Here is a 19,884-nt window from a genome sequence, read left to right as displayed (position 1 = left end):
CTATTATCTGATGAACTATCATAGTGATTTCAATTTTTCATTCTCCACCAACAATGGTGGAGAGATCCCCTTGTTCCACATCTTGGCCTGCATAAGCTGCTACTTCTTGTTATTGATCTTAGCCATTCTGACAGGTGCAAGATAAAAAAAAAAATCAAAGTAATTTTCAGTTACATTTCCCTGACATTGAACATTTAAGTGTTTCCCAACCATTTTAGAATCCTCTATTGAGAATTATGTTTAAATATGTATCTGATTTTTAATGGATTGTTTGGTTTGTTGATGTTTAAGTTCTTGAGTTCTTTATTAGCTTGACTGAGGCAACCCAGAACCACATAGACAAACATGATATGTACTCATTTAAGTAGATATTAGCTGTCAAGTAAAGAATAATCACATTACAATCCACAGAGCCAGAGAAGCCTAGTAACAAAGATGGTTGTGGGAGCAAGGAAAGCATAGATCTCCCTGGGGAGATGAAATAGAATAGATTTTGTGGGTGGACTGGGAGCAGGAACAGAAAGGATCAGGTAAGTATGGGAGAAACAGAGGAAGAGAACATAGGGAAAGGAGACTGCAATAGGGGAGATTTAAGAGTTGATGTGGAAATCTATCTAGTATATTAGACATTGTCTGGAAGCTATGTGGGAGACCCTAGTGAGGACTCCAAGTCTTTGAGAATACAGAGCCTGAACTGACCATCTTCTGTAACCATCTAAGCCTCACAGTGGTGGGATTGGTGCACCAACCCAGCTACAAAATATTAATTCCACACTTGCCCTGTTTGCAAGATATGCTTGGAGCAATGGTGGCTTGGAGTTAGTGCAGTATTCAAGCAATTAACTGGGCTAGCTTGAGGCACAAACCCAAAGAGAGAGTCTATGCCCAACACTAACTGAATGCAGAGGAACCAAAAATTGGGTGACTCAGAGAAATACATAGAACCAAATATGACTGACCAAAAAGAAAAAAAAGAAGTCTGTGAATTGATTCCTAACTATATTCTGCTAGCACAACTGTCAGAGAAACTTCCTCCTGCAGCTTATGGGAGCATATGTGGAAGAGGAGGGGACTGGTGACTGTAGGAACCAGAGAGATCAAGGACACCAGGAAAAAACATCTCACAGAATCAACTAAGCAGGGATCACAGGGGCTCAAAGAGACTGAAGCAGCAATCATAGGTCCTGCATGGGTCTGGCCCAGGTCCTCTCCATATGCTGTGGTTCTTTACCATGATGTGTTTGTGGGAGGAAGGGTGATTCTGTCTCACGCCTACTCTTGCACCTTTCTCCTTCCAGTGAGTTTTCTAATCCAGTCTTGGCATGAGGGTTTGTATCATTCTTAATGCATCTTGTAATGAACTGTTGATATACCAACAAAAGCAGTAAAACTGAAAATGGGAAGGAGACGCGACTGAGTGGAATGCAGGAATAGAAGGTTATGATTTGTTGATGGAGTGGCAGGCTGCATTTCTGCCCAGCTCCCGCACGGTTAGCTTTATAACTGAAATAACAACATATAAATTGTATTTTTTTAAACACTGCCTGGCCCAATTAGTTTTAGCCTTTTATTGGCTAACTCTCACATCTCGATTAACCCATTTCTAGAAATCTGTGTAGCACCACGAGGTGGTAGCTTACCAGGAAAGACCTGTATTTATCTTGGAGAGGAGAGGCATGGCGACTGCCTGACTCGGCTTCTTTCTCCCAGTATTCTGTTCGGTCTACTCTGCCTACCTAATTTTTTGTCCTATTAAAGGGCCAAGGCAGTCTCTTTATTTAACCAATGAAATTAACACAAAACTGAAGACTCTCCCCCCTTTTTTCTGTTTAAACAAAAAAGAAAGGCTTTCACTTTAACATAGTAAGATCACATATAACAAAACAGTTATCAAGCAAGAATTACAGCTACAATATTTATATCTATTTTATCTTTTATCATAAGTAAGGAAAACTATAACTAACCATTTTTCAACTCCATCAAAGATTCCAGAAGGATATAATATTACCTAAGCAAACAAGAAGTCCAAAACTCTAGAAATGACAGAGACATGTCGTTGTCCAGAAGTCACCCAAAGTTCTTTTGTACTGTTGGGGCATCTATCTTCAGCCTACAGGCCATAGTATCCAGCAGACATTTCCATGAAGCAGGAAATTTCAAAGACAGTGCAGTCACTTTCTGCTGTGTCCTGCAGAATGTCTCACAGACTCTTTCATGAACCAGGAATCCCGAAAGATCATCTCACCTTTAGGCAAGTTCAGCAGTCCTCTCTCTGAGACTTCTCTGTGTCCAGTTTATGCAACAGTTCAGGCAAGAGCAGTTTCTTGCACAAATGGCTATCAAACTCCAAAAAGAGCCTCTTCGATGCCCATCTTCCTTTTGAAGTAGATTGGTGCTGCCAGGAGCAGACGTGTCTCATTGTCATGAAAAGCCCTAAGTTATTAAAACATTTAAAATGCCATATTCTGCAGTCTTTGAAAGATATGAAGAATGCCTATCTAACTGAAATAGATCTCTATATATCTAGAAAATCTAACTAACATGACTAGAATCTTGACTATTATTGATGATTATCTATTAACAACCTATATTTCCTAATTATACATTACATTTTATTTTTTTTTTGGTTTTTCGAGAATGAACTACACAATCACAATACCTTAATCAAGATCATTATATACATATAACAAAATCAAAAATATATATATATACATAAAAAATGAAAATATATATACATATAACAAAATTGACCTTACAATCCATACCAATGCAAATTATTCATATCTATATCATATCCCCCTTTAAATGTAAAAGAACATTTATAAACAATATTTGGGAACATGGGTGCAGTTTTTTCTCTCCAAACTGCTTCCTGCTGAATGGGGCGCTGTTAATTAGATCTTTTATGGTGTAACCTGTCTGTTAGGTTCATCTCAGTCGGCAGTTGAGCGAAGTAATTTTTTGAGGGTGTTTACAGCAACCTTTCAGGAGGGCATGGTCTATCATACCATATTGGGATAGAAATAATCCATAGGATCTCATCCTCTGTGAAAACAAAAGAAGACCCTCTCCAAAGCATCATATCCTTAGACCCAAATTCTGAAGTCATAATACCCTTATGAAATCCATTCTGGTTCTGCTTGGCAGCCCATATAATGAAATGTCTCTCTGTACTTAGCTCCTTTACAATCAAAAAATTTAAAGAAACCATAATAATACACAAAATCCAGGCTCTCTGAGAATTTTCCATTTTTATGTGGCTATTTTTCTTTATTTCTTTTAATCTATAATTATCTTTACTCTGTCTCTTTAAAGACTTTATACCCTTTTTTAAGACATTAATTTTATTCTCTATATACTATTTCTTCTCTCTCCCAAGCCTATTATCTAGAAAATCTAACTAACATGACTACAATCTTGACTATTATTGATGATTATCTATTAACAACCGATATTTCTAATTATACATTACATTTTTAAATGAAATACACTATCACAATACCTTAATCAAGATCAGAAATACATATACATAAAACAAAACTGACCTTAAAATCCATACCAATGCAAATTATTCATATCTATATTAGTAATCAGAATGATTGAGGAAAGAATAAATAAAAAAGAATAACAACAGAAAAAATGAAAATGAATTTAGTCTAACTTAAATGAGCCTCACAGTCTCTAACAAAACCAACACTGTTCAATGTCCAAAGCCTCTTCTAACACTCAATATAATAATAATAATAATTTAGAAATATTCTAAAATCAAGAAAAAATTAAACCTTTTCATCATAAAATGGCACAGGATATTTTCTTATTAAGAAAGAGAGAAATGTGGCAAGGTTCCTGCACCCAACTCAGGCAGGCACCCTATGCTCAAGCACAGGCCACACTTAGACACTAGCCCATTCCTTTTGTTCCCACAGACACAATCCTTCACCAACCCTCCAGTCACCACACTTTTAGTCATGTTCCTGCTCCCAACTTGGACATCCTCTGTTCAAATACAGGCCACATTCAGAAGAACACATAGACAATATCCGACAAAGATAGCCTGATGGACCAGAAGACACACCAACCATCAGAAATCCATGTGGGATGAATACTCATGGATCTCCTCTACACTTTCAGTACCTCACAACACTATCCCTGCTCTCAGGAACTTTTCTTCATGTGGGGTTGCCCTGTCCAGCCTTGATATGAAAGTTTGTACCTTGTCTTACTGTAACTTCTTATGCCATGTTTGGTTGATATTCCTGAGAGATATTGCTTTTGCTGAAGAGGAATGGAGGAAGGGATCTAGCAGAGATAGAATCAGGGAAGGAGTGGAGGGAGAGGAAACTGTGGTTGGGATGCACTGTGTGAGAGAAGAATAAAAAGAAGAAGAAGAAGAAGAAGAAGAAGAAGAAGAAGAAGAAGAAGAAGAAGAAGAAGAAGAAGAAGAAGAAGAAGAAGAAGAAGAAGAAGAAGAAGAAGAAGGTGAAGAGTGAGATAAGATTGTACCAAGGCAAGACTAAAACTCATCAGGGCAAACACCAAATCCTGTAGGTTTCCTCTTCAGACACATGGGGCTTAATTCTCAAAAGCTTAGATAGTTTTAAACCTGCAACATGTTATACATGTCTCTCCTTTTCTCCTTACACTCCTGTGTACGCAGCTCTCAATAGTAGATGCCCCATAGCTTGAGTATTTCAATATCCTATGGGCTTAAAGTATAACCCAGACCTCATCACTACAGTTTCAGACAATAAATACTGATGGTCTCCTCACTGAGTTTCTGACTCTGCCAAACATTGATGGGTACAACAGTGCTGAACTGATAACAGGGAAGAATAATCCATGCCTTTGAAATTGTGCATCTTTCTTGTTTGATTTCCTCCCACCCCAAATTGTCTTCTAAGTTGTATAAACTCATCATGCTTAGACCAGAGTTGCAGCAGGTCCTGTATGAAGTTGTGTCCTGGGACTAGAAATCACATTGCTTAATTTATCCATAAATTAAATATTTAGCTGGACAAAGTAACCTTGGGTTACCCGGATAGGCTTCTCCTGAAGAAAAAAAGTGTTCTCTTTAATGGCAGCAGTCTCTTTGAATGTTCCTGCCAGCTTCACCACAGGACTGCCAACTGAAACTACACAGTACTGTTTTCCCTACAAAACAGAGGCTTTTCATTTCTTTCTGCTATGCTTGTTCTTCACTTTAGACCTGAATGAGTCATCATTAAAAAACCATGCAACAGAATCAATATTTTGTCGAAGAAATGAGCTCATTACTTTTTACTTCTGGCTTGCTTAATTTCTCAGGGAATGGAGAAAGTAAGAATGACTTGGAGCCTAAAACGTTATAAAATAACCTCTAGCTAAATTTTTCGAAATCCAGTGACCTCAGCCTCCACTCTACACATTATTCTCAACACTCCCAGCTCTCAGTCCTACAAGAATGTCAGGTCTGTACACAGCTTTCTATGGCATTTGTCTCCAAAAGTCCTAGTATCTTCAACATTCCTCCAAAAGTTATTAGCAATTTGAGGCCCTTTGTACTAACAGAATCACTTGGCATAGCACATTTTGTTCCAGTTTGCTTGCTTCTTGCTGTGATTAAATATTCTAACCAAAACCATCTCAGGAAATGAGCAGGTTTATTTGGCTGATATTGCCAGATTACAGTCCATCCTTTTGAGAGCTTAGGATAAACACTCAAGCTAGCAACTGAAAGAAAAACCACAGGGAAACTTTGTTTACTGGCTTTCCTATTGCTTGGTCACTGACTCAAGCTTAGCTAATTCTTTTATCTACCTGAGGGTCACTTGCTTAGGGATATTGCAACCTCGGTGAAAGAATCTTCACACATCAATCATCAATCAACACAACCTTTTACAGAAATAGCAAATCCCGGTGATTATGAATATAATGGATGGTTGCACATAAGTAAGCATCAGGGTGAGCAAATGAAATCTTACTAAAACCAAATGAAAAATAACAGATATTTAAAGAAACAGTGTAAGAGTCTTTCATACAGTAACAGCAAAAACAAAACTGAAATAAATGATGCCAACATAGAAAACACTGTAGAAGAATAATTAAATGTCAATTTTCAGCCATGTGGATTATTACAGGATGTGAAATCTGCTCTATACACCCACCCAGAACCACACACAACTTAGAAATCTCTGCACTTCAGAAGAACTCTCCTACTCTGTGACAGTGAAGACAGTGACCCCACACTCTGCATGTTACAGGTTGTGGTATCCCTGTGATTCCCCGCTGTATGCTATGAATATGTTTTATTACCATTGGTTAAGAAAGAAGCAGGGCAGAATAGAGGTAGACATGAAAACTAAAGTTAATGCAGGGAGAAAGAAGGTGGAGTCAGAGATAGCTCATGTAGCTGCTGAAGGAGGCAAATGCCATAAACATACCTGTAAGCCACAGTCTTGTGGCAACACATAGATTAATAGAAATAATTAATTCAAAATTTAAGAGCTAGCTAGAAATATGCCTGAGCCATTTGCCTAACAGTGTTGTATTTAATATATATACATGGACACAGAAACTATATAAAACATATATATATTTCAGGTCAGGGAGGCTGGGAAACAAATACATAGTCTTGCCTAACAACCACCCATTGGACTCAGGATTGCTAAATATTCATAAGGTTCCACATTAGCCTAGGCTACCAAGCTGAGCCTCAGGACATTAGCACATCCCATACTTGGTGATCAGAGGTCAAGTGACTCACATAACACAGGCGTTCCCTGCTCTGCATTTACACCCCAGTAGACAGGTCTCTAGTATTTTAGTAGAAATTCTTCCAGTCTTCCAGACTACTTCCTGTTCCTCTTCCAGGGCATGGAGTCTTTTGTGTGAAAAAATCAATACACACTGAATGTACAATGAATTCAATCCTTTGCTTCTTAGTTGGGTACTCCTACAGTTAAACATAGGCCACACTCAAAAACCAACTATTGTTACTGTGTAACTATTTTTAAAGCAAAAACAGCCATGAATTAAAAGACAATTAGGAGTCAATGGTAGTGCTAGCATGCAGGAAATGGTCTGTAGACCTGATGTAGTTATAATCTCAAAGAATATTTTGAAAAATTGAAATAGGAACTAGTGCCATGTGCTGCAAAAACTAAGGATTACTCACACCTTTTCTCTCAGGTTGAAAGTTAAACCAAGAAAATAATAGCTCTGTTAGGCAGAGCCACACCATTTTACCCAGATCTTCTATTTTGATAGAACTAGCATAAGGGCAGAATTTTGGTTTCATGAAAAGATCAATCCTTTATCCAGATCCTTGATTGCCCTGATCTGTGAACCCTAAGAAATGGCTAGTCAAGGACATTTATGGAGCATCTGAAATTAATTACCTACCACATTGCTAATCTCAACCAAAAGAGGAAATGTTTCACCCTCTGTCTTACCTCTCCCTTTCTGCACTGTCACTATGCCAGCTTTAGGGTTATTCTGTGAATTCAATTCTTGAACAGGCCACTCTTCATTTGTATGTCTTCAGTAAAAACCAGGGGGTTTCAAGGACATCCATAAACTGTCTTATCTTTCCTTCCAGGTCTCGCCTGGAAGGAGTTGCAGGACTGCCTTCCCAGCACTGGGAAGCAGGGGCAGGATTAGTTAGGTATTCAAAGAAATTCTAAATTATATACCATAAGGTAAGCTTAAGCTACAAGAGATATTGTTCTAAACAGAAATAATCAATAGTACTTGAGAAAAAAGAGGAGTAATTTTTAATGACAGAGAAACATTGGAGAACAGAAACAAATGGAGATTAGAAAAGTAATGCATTTAAAGAAAATGAAATTTAAAAAATGATACTAATAATTATCTTTTTAAGATGATAAAAGTAATTTATTTTTAAGATTAAAAACTTAGCTATATTGACTTTAAAAAGAATAGAACCTTCTCTAATTGAGGAAATGCAATTAATAAAAGACTGATCTTTCTCATAAGCATGTTGATTTCTAAGATCTATAATCTGACACACAGAGTTACAGTTGATGGCCTGTTAATCAGTTCTCTGAGTTGACTTAATTCTGTCAAGCAGGACTGAAGGACTGAACATATATGCAAAGGAAACTTGTTTAATTAGAAATTCAATATGCATTTGCTGAAGCTAACTTTCTCAGATTGTACACCCATCAATCTAGTCTGTGTTCATTCATATGACATGAATTAAAACATGTTTGGAAACTACAAAATCACTGCCCCTGCCACAATCAGGTCAGGTCATTTTTCATAATGGCGATTCCAGCAGCTGCCTGCCTACACTATTTCCTCCTGAAATGCATGCAACAAACTATTTCTCCTATTCTGGTCTGAAGGCAGAAGCCATGTTCTGCATATAAATCTTTTTATAATTATTGCAATGGATAGTCAACAGCATGACACAAATGGGTAATTCTAGAATCCTGAAGTGGTAGAGTCATTTAAGAATTTATGTTTAATCATGGACAGCAAGGTCATTACCCTGGGAACCAACAGACTAAGATCAAGGCCACCTGAGTCAATATAGGAGGATTTGTGTCAGAAACATTTTTCTAAATAGCTAGAGGTACAACTATTCTAGAATTAATATGACTTCTGAAGGAGAAATCACTCCATACATTTAAGAGATGAATAAAGAAAAATCTCTTTAATGAAAACATGCATTTAGCTCTGGCTGAGGCTCAAAGACAGCCAGCCTACAGCAGATGCTGCATTCCACATAGTCTGTCATCCTTAAGTTTCATTTAGGTTCAGACTTGTTAGGCTTTGAATAATTTAAATAGGGACGGGAGATTGCAACTCTAGCCACACAAGCAGACGGGAGATTTACACTGCAAAGATAGTCCCAGAAATATTTCTTCAGTACACCACTGACCTGAAACAGTGGGTCATTCTTCAGTTCCTGAGGTGGAGGTGCCAGGGAAATGAAAAGAACAGGAAAAGGAGAGGGCAGAAAAAGAGAAAAGTTGGGGTGGGGAGGTCTTCCACAAGCTGTCTCATGTGAAGTAAGCTTCTTAAGAATAGTACCTTGTTACTACTTGTAGGGAGAAATTAAAGAAAGTGGGAGACATCTATGATGTCAACAGAAACTATGACACAATGGAGTAAACTCAGGAGGCAATTTAAACAATGCTGCATAAGGGGAACACTAGTGACTAAGCACACAGTGGTCCTGGGATGGATAATCATAGCTCCATGTGGTGGGAAGAGTTGGTATCTCAGGATCTGAAGCAATACCTCCACAAATGATCCTGGCCCCAGATCATTGTCAGCTCTCCCTAGCACATCACTGGTTTTAGTGAAGGAACTCCTATTTTATTCTCAATACCTCAGGCCCTTAGTGAGAGCCTCCAAGTCCTAGACAGCAAGCCTTTCCTGACTCTGCCAAACACATTCCTTCTCCCTTAATGGGAATCTAAAGGGAAAGTCTTGTTAAACAGTACAGCCCTAAATGCAAGTGGTTTCCTTGTCAAATAGTCGTCACCTTGTCTGTCAAAACAGTCCTTTTCTCAAGAAGAAAACTGGAACTTTATCACACACCAGGTCTAAATTTTTGCTGTGACCATGTAATCCCTCTCCTTGAGTACCTTGTTAGCAGCCTGTTCTTTGATATAAAGATGGGCCTAGTGGCTGGTTGTAAATCAGGGGTGTCTCCTGTGACTTGGTTTGAAGCCAAATGTCTGGACAATTCTGGGGAACAAAGGTGGATCCTAACACTCCAATCTCTAACAGGTCTGGTTAGCTAATATTTATCTTTGAGGTATTTTAGACACAGACCTCCCTTAGCTAAATTCTACTGTGTGTGACTTACTATCTCCTAAGAATTGATAAATCCTTTATATCACCAATTGTACTCTTCTACATCACAGCTTAATAGTGGAGTGCTACTAAACACAAGAGATGTGGAGATTTATAATCGCCACAAAATTATTTGCAAATGTATCTCTCACGTAAGTTACTATGAACAACAATAGCATTTAGCAATTAATCAACCTTATTTCACAAGGTCAACATATCAAAGTCAGGAGCTCTGTATGGATGATTAAATGAAAATGCAAGGCATGTTGGAGTTATTGCCTTGTGAAAGAAGTGGCTATTTTTGGCTGGAGATTTCTTGCTGAAGGTTATCCCCTTCTGTTATAAATTTGAGATTTATCTCCCACAGCTCAGACTATTTAATCATTTACTGGCACAATTTACCTTATGCATTTGGGGTTTACTGATTATATCTCCTAGCTATATGTGAAAACAGTCACACAGCCAAGAAACTTCCCACTACCAGGTCCTTGTTCCTTGCTTCAATGTAACTTTAGAGATCTACATTCCTGCAAATATCTTTATTAGCAGGCAATTGGTCAGTGTTTATGAACCAGGAAATAATATTCCATTTTAAACATTCCCAGATATCTAAAGACATAGAATTGCTACATGCTCAAAGTTGCTGATTCATAGCTGCTCAGATATACAGAAAATTTTAGCATGCCCTGGTTTTACTTCAATTACAGATAAGAAAAAGCAATGACCTAAAATTAACCTTGCATTAAGTGATTCCTAAGTCCTCACCTTCACCTCAGTTTATTGATGTTGAGGAGATTTACTGCTTGTGTCTTACTCTCAGGAAAAATAATTAACCATTTGCCCACAGCCCAGAGGAAGACAAACCTCCACTGGTACCTCTGATAGGCATTAAGCCCAAGATCTGATAATGTAGAGACTTGGTTATCCTCACTGTTTCAGCTGCTTAGAGCAATAGGTGTAAATTTCATATCTAAAAGGCCCTCAGACCTTGCTAATATTTGGAAAAAGTGCTAATGGACCAAGGGCAATTAACTTCCCTTGTACGTACTTTGCCCCTTTACTCCCTCTGCCTTCAAGATTCTGTGTGTCTTTATAGCTGGGTAAGGACAAAGAGTTAATAGAAACTGGAGAAGAAGTTGGAGTAGAAGTGTCCCAGAAACTAGCAGAGATTGGAAAATGAAGAAGGAGGAGGAAGAAGAGAAGAAAGAGAAGAATGCAGTAGAGAATTGGAGTTGGAATTAGAATTGAGACAGAGAATTGAGCTAAGAAATTACAGACAGGACAAAAGAATTAGAATAGAGAACAAGAAAGCACAATAAAGAGACATGCTCAGGGAAAAAAAATTGCATGTGAGTTGATTCGTTTTACCTTCAGATTTCCATGGTTATTTTACCCTCACCAGATATCACACCATAGCCGGACCTTGAAGGGGTCTGAGGGGCTGCTACCCTCAAAGATCCTGATTCTAAATATTAAATCGGAACTGCAGAACTTCTAGATGATACTAGGGAAATGAGGCTTCTTGAAATTTGGAAACCTGTCAGCTCCCTGTTCCCAATGTTCTGAGCAGAGGAAGCCTGTGTAATGCTGTTAATCATAGGCCTGTTGCCTAGGTCCAGGGAGTTGCAAGGACCTCATGGTACATCAGAGGACAGAGAATGTGGCTGAAGGTTCCTACCCAAACTCAAGGAGGACCACCACACTGGGATCCAAGTCTCACCATTTGCTCCTCCTGACCTTGAATCAGAAACCTCTCCCTCACAAAGTCATGGCTTCCCAGCCTGCCCATGCTCTCCCCTCAGGATCCTTAGAGCAGCACAGGCAGAAGGACAGAACCACTAGTACCTACTTTGTCAAGCCTGCAGCCTGGCATCACAGAAGGGCCCTGCAGTCTTCTGACTGGCAGATCAGAATGGAGGACCTGATTGACTAGTGAAGACTGAGTGAAAAGAGCAGCTCCCAGAGAGTTACAGTGTATTTAAAGACTGCACAGTGATTCCTGGATCTGCCATCCACACAAGACCTTTTATAGATCTGCAGAGATCTGCATTTCAATAAAACTTGTCCTGGCTCAAACAGCTGAACCTGATATATTCCTGCACTCCATAGGCACTTCCCCTTCTTCCTCCTGGACACCCATGGCTAGCGTGCACAGTCCATTATACAATGTGTGGTGGAGTGATTCCCCTTTCCACCATCTGCAAAGGTGACCAAAATATTAAAAATTAAAGAGAGGTTTTAGGTCACAGAATGAGATGTATGTTTTATGGCTTCATGCTGATGTCTAGTAAACTCGGTTACTTTTTAGTTAGTTGTCACAGAAACTTCAGACAACCAGGAGAGAAAAGCAAGAATGAAATCACAAACAAGAAAATAGAACTTTCGCCGGGAGGTGGTGGCGCACGCCTTTAATCCCAGCACTCGGGAGGCAGAGGCAGGTGGATCTCTGTGAGTTCGAGACCAGCCTGGTCTACAAGAGCTAGTTCCAGGACAGGCTCCAAAACCACAGAGAAACCCTGTCTCGAAGAAAAAAAAAAAAAAGAAAAAGAAAAAGAAAATAGAACTTTCTTCCATCAGAAGGTTGGCGGATGGCTCCATTGCTTTAGGTGTTTTATTCCTGCAATACATTTCAGTCTTTTGACAATTTAATAACAATATGAAGTTTAGTCTTCATGGTAAGTTGAATATTTAGAAATGAAACAAGGAAGAATGCCTATATGGGCATTATTATTAATAGAACATCTTCCTCTAAGCATGTGAAAAAAAGAAAAATCAACAGTAGTAGTCAAGGTTCACCACTTGAACAGAACTGATAGAATAAATCTCTCTATGTAGGTAAAAATTGGATTTTTTAGAATCTCTCCCCACCTGTGGTCCAGTTAGTCCAATATTGGCTGACTAACAGTTGAAAGTTAAAAAATTCAATAATTCTTTAATCCATAAGGCTGACTGTCTCAGCTGATATTCAGTATATACCAGAGTTCCTGAGAACAGACTCTAAAGATAGTAAATGAATGACCTTCCTAGGCAAAGTCATGACAATCAGGCAAAGAGAAAGAGCTTTATTCTTCAGTGTTCTTTATGTGCATAGGCTGCCACCAGAGGTCTGGCTTAGATTAAAGGTGGATCTTATTACCTAAAAGATCAAGATTAATTAATTAATTAAAGGTCTTCCAATTTTCAAACCTTTAATTAAGAATAATCCCTCACAGGTATACCCAATTCTTTGTGTATTAGTTAATTACAGAGGCATCAGTTTAGGCACCAAGAATAGTCATCACAACAGCCAAGATAGTAGACCTGACAAAGATTTCTTACCTGAAGGAGGCAAGAATATGGGAGTCATTTCCAAAGCAATGCTTTTTCTAAGCAAGAGAAGCACGGGGATTTTACTTGGGGAGTCTGGACACGTTCGTATAGAGTTCTGCTACTGCCACAATAACACAGGACAGAGAACAATCCACGGAAAACATAAAGGAAAAGTCATCTATCAGCACTGTGGTTGACACTCTTAGCTGGAGAGATCGGCTGAGCTACTGTACCCTTAGAACAAGGCTGCTTTTGCTTCTAAGCAAGATGTCTCAGAAGGCCACAGCTACTTCCATGCAAAATCAAAAAAAAGTTCATTTTCACTGGCTCTGGCTACTGTATGCTTCAGGACTCTGAAATCATTGTAGAAAATTCCATTCTTTTCTTTTTATATAACTTTTCTAGAAATTTTACTTTTATGGGTCTTTGCAACAGTACTTACAGAGGCCAGAAGAGGGCAGAATATGCTTGGGACTGGTTTTAGAGCAAATGGCTAGCTATCCTATTGGTTCTGGAAATGGAAGATGGGTCCCCTGTAACAACTTTAATGGAGCCATCTCTCTAGCACGTTTTATTATTTAAAATTTATTCTATACATTTTAATTAAAAGATGTTTTATCTTGGTTCCCTCTTCACTCCATCCCTTTTCAGATGCTTCCCTTCCAAAAACTGCTTCCTTATTAAGTGTGTTTAAATAAGCATGCTGAAATACATGAATACAGCCTGTGGAGTTCATTTTTGTTGGTTTTATTACATAGTTCCAGAACTAATGATATTGTCACACAGAACAGTAAGGAAATTATGCATTAGTCACACAGACGAGGACTCAAACTTTTAAGTCGAGGATCACTATTAAAAGTGTGTTTCAGTAAGAGGCCTTGCAGATGTTCATAAATTCATATCCAAGGTCTTTTCGTTTTAAGCAGCAAACATGACAGTGGAGTAGTCTCTTTTCTATTAAACTGAAAAAAAATTAAATAACCTGACTCAAAGTAATGAGTCAATCACTTGAGTCATACTTATAAAACAATCACTTGACTCATACATACTTATAAAACAAGACCTTTCCATCTATCGAAACAGAAAAGAAAATAATTAATCACATCTATGGAAATCAAAACCTAACTGCTTCCTGTATCACCACACTGTGCAAATTCTGAGACTCTTAATGATATTCTGGGCTCTCATAGACGGAGGAAGCCCCATCTTTCAGTCTCTTCCATCCCTATCACACACAGCTTTCCTACCATCCCAATTCTAGACAACTACAGATCTCCTTGTCATCCTACAGACCAAAAATCTACCACAGCTTCAGGAGTCCACTGTAGTCATTAACCTCTCAGGGCCTTTCCAGAGCTGTTTCAAACTAGTTACCACATCATCAGTTCTCCATGAGCCCTTCAATCTTGGACTGGCAGTCAAGATACCAAAGCAGAAGAATCCCAGCAAAGCCCAGTGTGGAGTCTACCTAGAAAGCAAGCAAGGGTAGTTTCTATTCCTTCAACCTACACTGACTCTACTTTTTACCTGACAGCTTATAGACTTTGAGAGGATGCGAAGGGGGAAATGAAGAAAGCCAGCATGAGGCCTGAAGGAGATGTGGAAGGACAGGTGAGTACAGAAGAGGGCCTGCTGTCCCCAGGACACTAGAGCTGCTGACATGTCTCTGAGTCCCAGGATCACTTCCCTGGAGTCTCTACTGTCTGGGTCATCTAGTCATAACCTCCAGGAGATGGTGCACAGGGTGGAGTCTGATGAAGTGCTCTAATTCCCAGTCTTATAGTTACTGTTCTTGCCTCAAACCAGCATGAACTGCTATCAGTCAAGTGACAAGAACACTGAAATGTGAGCAGGGAACGGACAGAAAGATATTTACCCCATCTAATCAGCAGCCTGGCAAAGTCTTCTCCTTATCCCCTTCCCTCACATATCCTGAGAGCACACGACTATAGAAATGTTGTGAGCTTGAATTTCAAGACAACTGGGACTCGTATCTCCCACAGCTCAAACCTTAGGGTTCACATGCCTCATGGAAAAAGACACCTTCAGCAATTGGGGTGAGATTGTATACAGGTGTATAGGCTTGCTCTGGGCCGGCATACAGTTCCCTGAGCCCACAACAGTCTTATCTATTGTTGGAGCCTGACTCCACACCCCACTATACACTCAGTCCTTGGATGATGTTGAAACCCTCAAACTCCAGCCTCTGCTTCCTAAATTATGTGATCACAGGTATGGGACACCATGTCTGGCTTTCGTGACTTCTTATTCAACTTGACAGAGTGTCATGGCTTACATGTGGAACATGTAAGAACATGTGCAAACTAAAAAGTGAGTAAAAAGAACATTTGTCAAAAACAGTCATGGGTCGAACACACTGTATCCAGAGTCAGGAAGGAGGCAGTGAATTTTGGTCATTATTATTATGTAACTCATTATTACCAAATCCATGGAATAGAACGGTGTTATAACTTCCAGAAGGAAGAAGAGTCTTCTCATCTCAACGAACTTAATATACAAGCTAATCTCTCATAAGCACATCCATAGAATAACATGATCTAGATAAGCTTTCAAAGGCATGCCACCAGTATTGCTCCTTGGCTGATTCAATGTCTTATGAGGTTGAAAATCAATATTAACCATCACACAAAATTAATAAAGTTTGCTGTGTAGGATGCCTATGTAGACAGGGACAATATTCCTTTTTTTGTTTTGTTTTGTTTTGTTTGCAATAACGCAAATACCAATGAGCCAGTTTTGAAGGCAAGGTAAAAGCCTTTTGAGTATAAACTTACGCTTTCCCAGATGTAAGCAGCAATTTTCCGAGGAAATCAAGAGCAGGATTAAGAACCTTATGTACAGTAAGGCACCGTACATAACTCTTCTGATCCATGCTTTTACCTTAGTAAGACAGAATACTACCCAAGCCACTTTAGGAACTGATCTATGATTTTGTTACTAAAACAAGGAGATAGAGAGACAAAGACAAAGAGGCAAAGAGAAAGAGTGTGTTTCCTTCAGCATCTTTGAGACAGAGTCTCTAGTCTGCTATCACATATTCATAAGTTGCAGAACTTTGGCTGTCTGCCTTTTATCTTGCCTTAAGGTCATTATAGGCATGCACTGTTGCTATCTGCTTTATAATGCAGTAGTAAAGGGATAGGTACCAGGTCAGTTCTTTATCTGTTACCCAATTATCTCACCCCAACTGTTTATTAAGTAGAGATTTTTGGAGTAAGTCTTACTTTCTAACCCTGTCTGGCCTGGAACCCAGTATGTAGTAGATAGTCTAGGCCTGGAAATTGCAGAGATCCACATGTCTCTGTCTCATGCTACCACACCTGGCTAAAGAGATGTTTAGCATGGATTTAGCACAGGTATTAATAGAAAGAAAGAACTTTTGGAAAGCACGGTCGTATAAGGGAGAACCACGCCTAAAAATTGACACAAAGCCCTGTATACAGTTCTGTTAACTATGTAAGTACCATTTCAATTGTTTCTACAGGTCTCTCTCTCTCTCTCTCTCTCTCTGTGTGTGTGTGTGTGTGTGTGTGTCTGTCTGTCTGTCTGTGTGTGTGTCTCTCTCTCTCTCTCACACACACACACAATGTAAAAGAAGAATAAAACTAACTAAATAACTAAGAGTGCAGGAGGTTAAGAACAGTATCTCTTATTCATTTCAGGTGTCACCACAGGTCCCCGTCAATTTATTCTCAGAAATGAATGTAGCCAAGCACTGTAGAAGAGCCTGGGAAATCTTGAATTTAAGCCAGCTTATTCCATATAGTGATAAGAGGACACAACTTAAGTTACACACACACGCACGCAAATATAGTTGAACATAATTTTGCTTCGTTGTTTGAGACAGGATCTAATTAGAAAGTTCTAGCTGTCCAAGAACTCACTATGTATAAACAGCTTAATGAATTATATATATTGAATATTTTAAAACAAATTCCAGGAAATATTTCATTCTATACTGTTGTATCACTATTCAGAACATGGCAGCTTTCTAGACAAGAGGGAACCTCCAAGCAATGTTGTTTATATTTAATTATATTTCAAGAGGCCTTGAAGTGGGAGAAATTTTACACTGTTTACATTCTTAGGTTGTTTTCTCCCATCCAATTATTCTATAAATCAACATTACTTTTTTATTGAACTTTTAAAACCAGGAACATTTAAACTAGTTTGTTTGTAAACTGAGTTGTTTGCACATTTTGTTTTATGCTAAGACTCCAACTGCGGAGGCTGAAACAATACACAGTAAAGTAAATATTCCAGCCACCAGTAACCAAATGAATTTTCAAAAATGCTTTTTTCTAATGGTTAAGACATTTTCAAGAATTTCATTGAAATTTCTGGAATACCATTTTTTTAAAGTTTGCTGGGAAAAAATAAAAGGAGGTTATTGATATATAATTATTGCATTATTTGTTGTGCTATCAACATTTTGAGTTAAATAGCTGCTATCATATGTTATGTGAAATCACGAAGTACTAGGTACTAGTACTGGAGTACTAGGTTTCCTAAAATAGCACATGAAGAGCAACAACACAAATCTATATGTAATACAATTGTATCAAGAGAAAAATAACAGTGTTCTCATAATAATTTCTCTCTAATGGGTAATGTATCATGTACTGCCTTAGTTAGAGTTTCTATTGCTGCGAAGACATCATGACTTTGGTAACTCTTATAAAGGGAAAACATTTAATTGTGATGGCTTATATTTTTAGAGGTTTAGTCCATGATCATCATGGTGCAACATGGTGGTGTGCAGGCAGACATGGTGCTGGAGAAGAAGCTGGCATTGTACAACTTAATACACAGGCAAAAGGAAGTGTCTGGGACACTGGGTGTGGCTTGAGCATAAATGAGACCTCAAAGCCCACCCACAGAGTGACAGAATTCCTCTATCAAGGCCATATATACTAAAACAAAAACACACCTCCTAGTAGTGCCACTCCCTTGGATTTTATGGGGCCTAATTCCATTCAGACTACCACAAGCAACTAACCATTAATGTTCACAAGGAAGAATGATATATTCTCCTGTGTGAGGAAACAATGAACATGTACTGCTGAGAAGACTAAAAGTGTGTTTGTTTCCATATCATAATTTATAATTTTGATTATATGAAGCATTCAACTTATATTTAACCAAATGTGGGAATGACAAGCTTGCTACTTGTGCTCCAATTGGACACAGAGGAAGTGAGGCACTTCCTTAACACTTGTATTTTCTTGATATGTCTGTTTTTATTTTTATTTATTTTTTTTTATTTTTTTTCGAGACAGGGTTTCTCTGTGGTTTTGGAGCCTATCCTGGAACTAGCTCTTGTAGACCAGGCTGGTCTCGAACTCCCAGAGATCCGCCTGCCTCTGCCTTCCGAGTGCTGGGATTAAAGGCATGCGCCACCACCGCCCGGCGATATGTCTGTTTTTAATAAGTCTGCTTGCAATAACTTGTAAAGGGTAAGCTTTTATTTTTCCCATTTTCTTCATTTACACAAGAAAATCCAGACCATTATTAATTCCAAGACATCTTCCAGTATTATTTAAGTATGGCCAAACACATGAATCAGCAGCAGTATTGTAAAGAGTGCAGTGAAAACATACATGTCTCCTGCAGCTAGGATGCCCCCAAAACTAAACCCATCCAGCTGCCATCCAAACAACTCGCCTCAACCTGCCCCCAAACCCACCTATCCTCCTGCAACCTCTGTGAAACTCTGAAACTCAGCTTGCTCCAATACTTAGGGGACTTAACTTAAGTGGTGAGTGAACAGTCACAGAGATGGACCTCCCCAGTGGGACAAAACCCCAGGCCCCTGCCCCAACTCCCTCAGCTTCTCTAGCCAGCCAGCAGGGAGTTTCCTGCAGCCAGTCTCCCCCCAAATCCAAACCCATCCAGCAGCCATTCAAACTACTAGCTACACTCCACCCCCAAATACCCCTATCCTCCTGCAACTTCTGTCGAACTCTGAAACACAGCTTGCTTCAATACTGGGGGAACTTAAGAGGTGACTGAACAGTCACTTGGCAGGATGCCCCACTCTCTAGGATCTCCCCAGTGGAACAAACCCCGGGCCCCTCCCCCAACTCCCTTGACTTTTCTAGCCAACCAGCAGGGAGTTTCCTGCCCCTAGGATCCCCCCAAAACAAAACCCATTCACTGGACCCCCCAAGCTACTAGCCACACCCCGTCTAAGTGCTGAGAGCTTGTTATAATAATGTGGGGACAAAGAGCTTACCACAGCACTGAGGGGATTAAGAGAGACCAAGAGAGCAAACCAGGAGAGAAGACCAAGAGAGCAGGCATACAGGGACCTCAGAGGCTTTCTGAGACAGACAATGACAGTACCCAGATCAAGAAAAACCCCCAAACTCTCAGACAGCCACTGTAAGGATTGGACCAAGATGCAAAGAAACTGCAGGACTCATTTGTAGGAAGAGATGGGTAGGCACAAATGCAAGAATTCCTCCAACAACCTAAAAAACAACATGGTAACACCAGAACCCAGCGGTCACACAACAGGAAGACTTGATCATCCTAACCCAAAGAAGTAGAAGAAAATGACTTTAAATGTAACTTTATGAAAATGATGGAAACTTTTAAGGAGGAAATAAAAAACTCCCTTAAAGAAATGGAGAAGACATACAAAAAAATTAGAAGAAATTAACAAATCCCTCAAAAAAAAAAAAAAACACCCAAGAAAAACAATCAAACAGGTGAAGAAAACAGTTCAAGACTTGAAGACTGAAA

General features: G+C 39.1%; 1 protein-coding gene across 4 annotated transcripts in view; it reads right to left on the bottom strand.

Moving 5' to 3' along the window:
* Positions 1–19,884, bottom strand: part of LOC130866084 (zinc finger protein 120-like) — a 49,761-nt gene that overhangs the window by 8,750 nt on the left and 21,127 nt on the right. Inside the window, exon 1 of one of the 4 annotated variants that reach the window (XM_057757341.1) lies at positions 2,009–2,126. The exons of the other annotated variants lie outside the window; for them this stretch is intronic. The gene's annotated coding sequence lies outside the window, so the exon portion shown is untranslated. Of the gene's footprint in view, positions 1–2,008; positions 2,127–19,884 lie in introns of those variants that run through there. 4 annotated transcript variants of the gene reach the window in all.

The sequence above is a fragment of the Chionomys nivalis genome, chromosome 24 (genome assembly GCF_950005125.1).
Source record: "Chionomys nivalis chromosome 24, mChiNiv1.1, whole genome shotgun sequence".
Classification (NCBI taxonomy): domain Eukaryota; kingdom Metazoa; phylum Chordata; class Mammalia; order Rodentia; family Cricetidae; genus Chionomys; species Chionomys nivalis.
This window is presented reverse-complemented; position numbering and strand designations above follow the sequence as displayed.